Below are 8,128 nucleotides of genomic sequence, written 5' to 3' on the forward strand. Positions count from 1 at the left end.
CGATATTTACCTTCGTTACCAGCCTCCGCAGCTCTCACGCTGCCAGTGCCGGCTCCTGCTCCCTGCACACGCTAAGTTAAGCGGTGTGAGCTGGTAACTAAGGTAAACATCGGGTAACCATACCCAATGTTTACCTTAGTTACCAGTGTCCGCATCTTCCAGACGCCGGCTCCGTGCAAGCGCAGCGTCGCTTGCACGTCGCTGCTGGCTGGGGGCTGGTCACTGGTCGCTGGTGAGATCTGCCTGTTTGACAGCTCACCAGCGACCATGTAGCGATGCAGCAGCGATCCTGACCAGGTCAGATCGCTGGTCGGATCGCTGCTGCATCGCTAAAGTGTGAAGGTACCCTAACAGGCTAATTAAGGTCTGAAACATTGGTCAGTTACCTGAGAACACAAATCTTCAAGGATGCCCAAACGTTTTTATTGGCCCATTTTGCTTTTTGTAATTTTTTTTAAATGAAAAAAGATGAAAATGTATTTTTTTGCCTAAAATACAAAGGAAATGTGTTCTCTTTAATGTTATGCATTTTAGAGATCATTTCATCTTCAACTTGCTTAACTGTTAACAATAACAGTAATTTTAACCAAGGATGCCCAAACTTTACATGCCACTGTATTTGGAGAACAGATGGTGGCAGTGAAAGGGTCAGCTCAGCATCAGTGTCTCACTACCACTTGGAATAAGCTTAATGCAGGAGATTGTTCTGGTAAGTACAATACCCTAAAGGCCACGTCACACTAAGCAACATCGCTAGCAACATCGCTGCTAAGGAACGACTTTTGTGACGTAGCAGCGATGTTGCTAGTGATGTCGCTGTGTGTGACATCCAGCAACAACCTGGGCCCTGCTGTGAGGTCGCTGGTTGTTGCTGAATGTCCTGGACCATTTTTTAGTTGTTGCTCTCCCGCTGTGAAGCACACATAGCGGTGTGTGACAGCGAGAGAGCAACAACTGAATGTGCAGTGAGCAGGGAGCCGGCTTCTGCGGACGCTGGTAACCACGGTAAACATCGGGTAACCAAGAAGCCCTTACCTTGGTTACCCGATATTTACCTTCATTACCAGCGTCCGACGCTCTCACGCTGTCAGTGCCGGCTCCCTGCTCTCTGCACACGTAGCCAGAGTACACATCGGGTAATTAACCCGATGTGTACTGTGGCTAGGAGTGCAGGGAACAGGGAGCCGGCACTGGCAGTGTGAGAGCGGCGGACGCTGGTAACGAAGGTAAATGTCGGGTAACCAAGGTAAGGGCTTCTTGGTTACCCGATGTTTACCATGGTTACCAGCGTCCGCAGAAGCCGGCTCCCTGCTGCCTGCACACATAGCAGAGTACACATCGGGTAATTAACCAGAGGGTACTGTGGCTAGGTGTGCATGGAGCCAGCGCTAAGCGGTGTGCGCTGGTAACCAAGGTAAATATCGGGTTGGTTACCCGATATTTACCTTAGTTACCAAGCGCAGCGTGCTTCCACGCGTCGCTGATGGCTGGGGGCTGGTCACCGGTTGCTGGTGAGATCTGCCTGTGTGACAGCTCACCAGCAAGCCGTGTAGCGACGCTCCAGCGATCCCTGCCAGGTCAGGTTGCTGGTGGGATCGCTGGAGCGTCGCTTAGTGTGACGGTACCTTAAGGAGGAAACAAATGCTAATTTTAATTGTGCACATCGATTTGCATGACTGGTGCATCAGCCAGGTAAGTAATATATTGTCACTGGACAAGGGATATGCAAATCTCTTATCTTCCGGGTTTCCTGACACATATTATGATTAGCAGGGCGTCACACAGATGATGTCATGGCAGCCCTGATAATCAAAAGAGATGCCAGGGATCCTGGAAAGGAAGGGCATTCAAGAGCTAGGGTACTGCGAATCAATCTGCCCAATTTTAGTGCACACCCTTTTAGTGACATCATCTATACTCTAAATGAGTATGTTCTAATATCAATGCAGTTGAAGGCTGGCCAATGGAATGGGGAAAAGCAGGCATTTGGAAGCCATTTACGTGCAATTTTTTTTTATACAGGAATGAGGACTAATCAAGTCCCTAATAAAGTGATTTTAAAACATTTCCATGCAGGACAAAAATATAAAACAGAATTTTACTTTGTTAAACAAAAAACTAATTTTACCAGTTCAAGACCAGGTCATTTATCCCCGTTACTGAAAATGCACATGTTCAGATTTGTCTGTTTATAGAGTTTAACCCCTTTACGACCAAGGACGTACTGATCTAAATTAAGTTTTTTGGTTGCCTCAAAATTTTTTAAAAATGCAATAACAGGAGATCAAAATGTAGCATCTGCACAAAAAATTATAGAATTAAAATATCAGCTCAAGAAGCAAAAATAAGCCATAGATGAATCCCAGATCTCGAAATTGAGAACACTACAGGTCTCGGAAAATGGCACCAAAAGTGCTACTCTTTTTTTGTATAAACTTCTGAAATTTCTTTCATGCCTTAGATAAAAGTATATATGCTAGGTATCTACAAACTCATACAGACATGAGGCATCATATTGACACATCGGTTTTACCATCTAATGAACACTGGAAATAGAAGACCCCAAAAACAATCGTGCAATCACATTTTTTTTAGGGTAGTAATAGCAATTTGAACTGGAAGCAATTATTTTTTTTCCTGATTATATGTTTTTCACTTATTTAACCTAGTGTGATATCACAAAAGACCCAATTACTGGAGAAATTCAGCGTCATGGATTCATAGCAGAACTGACTGGGTTTTCTAGGATCCAGCAGCTACTGCTCCCTATCATATGACTGTTGGGTCCGGAAAAGGAAGCACTGTCAGCGCTTTCTATTTCCTGCCTTTTCTGTAAGGAATCTGGGTGTGTCTGACATCTGGCACCAAGTTGCAGCAGCTGCAAGTTCAAAGTTGCAGAATACCACTGCAGAGTAGAGCCTGGACTGAAAGTAGTTAACTAATAGGTAATTTTCTGATCACCACTTCTCTTTAAAGGTAACCTGTCAGGTGCAATATGCACCCAGAGGCACGAGCAGATCTGCGTGCATATTGCCAATCCCTGCCTAACTGTCCCTGTATCTAGTAGAATAGATAAAGGGATCTTTAGGAAAAGTATTTCTAAAGATCTTTTATCTCATGCTAATGAAACTAGTCCAAAGAGCGTTATATCCCCCAACTAGTCCGCCCTCTTAGCATGTTAGCACACCCACAGGGGCGTAAAAACATGCTATTCAATGCAGCATCACCAGCGGTGACATGAGTATCTGTGTTCGCTGTGACTGATCTTCTGAATGCCCCGACACTTCCAGTCATGCGCAGTAGACCTCTCTGAAGCCGGGCCGCGTACACCCGGCTTCATACTGCGCATGACCAGAAGTGCCCGGCATTCAGAAGCTCGGTCACAGCAAACACAGGTACGCGCGTCACCGCTGATGATGCTACATTAAATAGCATGTTAGCATGCCCCTGTGGGCGCAACTACCATGCTAAGAGGGGGGACTAGTCAGGGAATATAACGCCCTTGGGAATAGGCCTCATGCTCATTAGTATAAGATAAAAGATCTTTAGAAATACTTTTTCTAAAGATCCCCTTTATCTATGCTAGTATATACAGTGATGACTAGGCAGGTATTAGCAATATACACCCAGAACTACTCGTGGTTCTGGGTGCAATTTGTACCTGATAGGTTCACTTTAAAAAGGTAACGTTATGTGTCAAAATAATTATGTTGGAAATTGTATAGATTTTTCTTTATGTGATTTTTTTGTACATTTTTAAATGGGAGCACTGCAATACTTACAGGAATTCTGTGCCTAAACTCAAAAGCCATCACTACTTCACATGTCATTGTGCTTTTCTCAGCAGCAACACCCAATACTAGGTTAGTGCTTTTATACATAAAATAACAATAAAATCTTTAATTAGATTTCAACAATTACAGGAAATAATGAAATGGCGTTGCTTCCCTTTCCAATATAATTTAGGTTTTGTTTAGCCTTGGTTTTGAAATGATACTTCTTCAACTAAGGTGACCATTAAATGTAAGCCATATGGCATACAATGTATCTTCACATTAGACTTTCCTGAGTTTGTCATGTCTTTTGTATTCTTTACTGCAATTAGCCTTCATTTATCCTCTTCTAAATCCCCTTTGTGTTTCATTCTGCAAGGTAGTAATGGATGTGATTCAGATTTGCCCTCCCTTATTACAAAGGAGAGTCTTTTAGAAGAAATAGACACGCATATAATGAAATAAATATGTAGTTGGAGAATTAGCAAAAATTGCAACCTAAAGGTTTTATGGGGACATTTTAAAAGGGCATACTGCTATGTAACTAAGTGAATTAGGCTCCAAAATAACAACAATAATAAAGAAAATACAGCATGCAAATCTAAAATTAAAAACAAGACACACTAGGGTATTATATGGATATACTTGTCCTTTATTGGAGTGCAGAGGAGTAAAAGATTAGAGTTGTTAAAATCTTCCTTGTTCTATTAAACTCAGGCATTGTAATTGCATCTTTTTGCTTTCACATTCACGAAAACCGATACGCTAATTTTTGTTTTATTCAAAGTAAACCTAAGGGAGGATTTTAAGGACTCTTGAGTTTTTATAGGACATTGTGTTTCCTGTTAAGCAAACTAAATGTTTTAGTATTCTAGACAAATCAGTTGTGCGTTGAATCTTTAAATTCTGTTCCAGAAACTCTTTGACAAAAATAGATTTTTTTCAGTGTCAGCAAAGGCATGACATGTTAATTGTTTTATTAAAATTAAATATCCTACAACACACAGTACAATATTTAATCTATCAGATTGAATATTTCCACTCTTCCCTCTGTGTATTCAACCACTATATTAACTTATACCGACGAGCTAGGTGTGACTGTCAAACAAAAACCTTTCCAATTTGCATCATTGATATTTTGTGACTTTTTTACATAAGCAAATACCCAAAATGCACTTTGCTCCTCACCAACGTTAGCTTCATACCTCTTGGACTAATATAAGATAACTTACCGTACTTTAATAGGATAAGAGAAAATTAATGAACTGTGGGGGGGGGGGCTGCTTGAAGTGTAAAAATTATTACAATACTTCTGGTTCCATCACAATCATGTCAAGCATTGGCGTGGCTGTTAGTGGCCAGGGAAATCACTGTAAGGAAAAAAAAAAGCGACATAGGCTCCCGCCCTATTTTAATAGCCAGTGCAGGTAAAACAATAGCTATAGGATGGAGCCGCCACCTGTAAGCTTTAACGTGGCTGGATATTAAAATAAAGGAGATCCTATGGCATTTTTTAAACAATTAACTAAATATTATATTTTTAAAATAAGGTGTAGGGTCCCCCCCCATTTTTGATAACCAGCAGGCAGGTGAGCGCTGGTATTATCAAGATTGGAGAAGCCATGGATATTGCCCCCCTCCAGCACTAAAAATACCAGTAGCTGCCCAGAATTGGCACATCACAGAGGAACCCCCAGTGTGACCTCAGATGACCTAACTGCTGGAGTGTAGGATTACAGGTCATGGCCATGTTCCAATGTACAACAGTCCGATCTCCTAAGTTCATACCATGGGAATGAAACCAGTTCATCGGATGTGACCTCTTCAGAACTGAGTGATGTCACCTGCTCACAGCTGGGTTCCCCTTGGCTGTCAGTGATTTCCAGAGCCTGCAGGGAGCGGATCTGTTTTCCCTCTCTGCAGCCTCTGCCTGTAGCAGAGCTGAGGATCATTGTGGGACTTTGTATGGATTACATCACATCTGCAAGGGTGTTTTGGGGTTATTAAAAGGGTGACAGAGGGTATGTGTATTTTATTTCAAATAAAATATTTTTTTTTTTGTGTTTGTGTTTTGTTTTTTTTCACTTACAGGATTATGAATGGGGGTGTCTTATACAGTTAGGTCCAGAAATATTTGGACAGTGACACAATTTTCGCGAGTTGGGCTCTGCATGCCACCACATTGGATTTGAAATGAAACCTCTACAACAGAATTCAAGTGCAGATTGTAACATTTAATTTGAAGGTTTGAACAAAAATATCTGATAGAAATTGTAGGAATTGTACACATTTCTTTACAAACACTCCACATTTTAGGAGGTCAAAAGTAATTGGACAAATAAACCAAACCCAAACAAAATATTTTTATTTTCAATATTTTGTTGCGAATCCTTTGGAGGCAATCACTGCCTTAAGTCTGGAACCCATGGACATCACCAAACGCTGGGTTTCCTCCTTCTTAATGCTTTGCCAGGCCTTTACAGCCGCAGCCTTCAGGTCTTGCTTGTTTGTGGGTCTTTCCGTCTTAAGTCTGGATTTGAGCAAGTGAAATGCATGCTCAATTGGGTTAAGATCTGGTGATTGACTTGGCCATTGCAGAATGTTCCACTTTTTTGCACTCATGAACTCCTGGGTAGCTTTGGCTGTATGCTTGGGGTCATTGTCCATCTGTACTATGAAGCGCCGTCCGATCAACTTTGCGGCATTTGGCTGAATCTGGGCTGAAAGTATATCCCGGTACACTTCAGAATTCATCCGGCTACTCTTGTCTGCTGTTATGTCATCAATAAACACAAGTGACCCAGTGCCATTGAAAGCCATGCATGCCCATGCCATCACGTTGCCTCCACCATGTTTTACAGAGGATGTGGTGTGCCTTGGATCATGTGCCGTTCCCTTTCTTCTCCAAACTTTTTTCTTCCCATCATTCTGGTACAGGTTGATCTTTGTCTCATCTGTCCATAGAATACTTTTCCAGAACTGAGCTGGCTTCATGAGGTGTTTTTCAGCAAATTTAACTCTGGCCTGTCTATTTTTGGAATTGATGAATGGTTTGCATCTAGATGTGAACCCTTTGTATTTACTTTCATAGAGTCTTCTCTTTACTGCTGACTTAGAGACAGATACACCTAACTTCACTGAGAGTGTTCTGGACTTCAGTTGATGTTGTGAACGGGTTCTTCTTCACCAAAGAAAGTATGCGGCGATCATCCACCACTTTTGTCATCCGTGGACGCCCAGGCCTTTTTGAGTTCCCAAGCTCACCAGTCAATTCCTTTTTTCTCAGAATGTACCCGACTGTTGATTTTGCTACTCCAAGCATGTCTGCTATCTCTCTGATGGATTTTTTCTTTTTTTTCAGCCTCAGGATGTTCTGCTTCACCTCAATTGAGAGTTCCTTAGACCGCATGTTGTCTGGTCAAAGCAACAGCTTCCAAATGCAAAACCACACACCTGTAATCAACCCCAGACCTTTTAACTACTTCATTGATTACAGGTTAACGAGGGAGACGCCTTCAGAGTTAATTGCAGCCCTTAGAGTCCCTTGTCCAATTACTTTTGGTCCCTTGAAAAAGAGGAGGTTATGCATTACAGAGCTATGATTCCTAAACCCTTTCTCCGATTTGGATGTGAAAACTCTCATATTGCAGCTGGGAGTGTGCACTTTCAGCCCATATTATATATATAATTGTATTTCTGAACATGTTTTTGTAAACAGCTAAAATAACAAAACTTGTGTCACTGTCCAAATATTTCTGGACCTAACTGTATTTTATCCAGGGCTTGATGACAGCTGTCATTTTTTGACCAACACAGCTGTCATTAACCTCTTACCAATCACAGACAAGGACACAGGTTGGGGGAGCATGAATAGCAGCCTGCAACCAATCACAGACATTTGCACAGAGGGTGGAGAGGGAAGCAGTGAATATTGCTGAACCTTAATTAGCAGGCCTTGAAAAGAGTCTGACTGCAATGTGATCCTCCAGGAAACACGGTATGTATAACTATCCTGCTTTTACTACTATAACTTCCATTTGTAGCCCCCTAGTGCTTACTACAGCCATTTTACAACCCACAATTTCTCATCCCCATTGACCTGTATGGGGTTCATTGTCAGGGGTCAAGTTCGGCTGCCGAACCTGATTATTTTTTTTTTGTCTGTGCTGGTTTGGTGAACTAGAGTATCCACGGGCTCGCTCATCTCTAGTTGTAACTATATATATATATATATATATATATATATATATATATATATATATATATATATATATATATTATATACTATAGTTATTTCCATAAACTTTAAATGAAGCAGCAGTATGAACGTGCGAAAGCTGCTCTGTTCAAGCTGG

Source organism: Anomaloglossus baeobatrachus, chromosome 6 (genome assembly GCF_048569485.1).
Source record: "Anomaloglossus baeobatrachus isolate aAnoBae1 chromosome 6, aAnoBae1.hap1, whole genome shotgun sequence".
NCBI lineage: Eukaryota > Metazoa > Chordata > Amphibia > Anura > Aromobatidae > Anomaloglossus > Anomaloglossus baeobatrachus.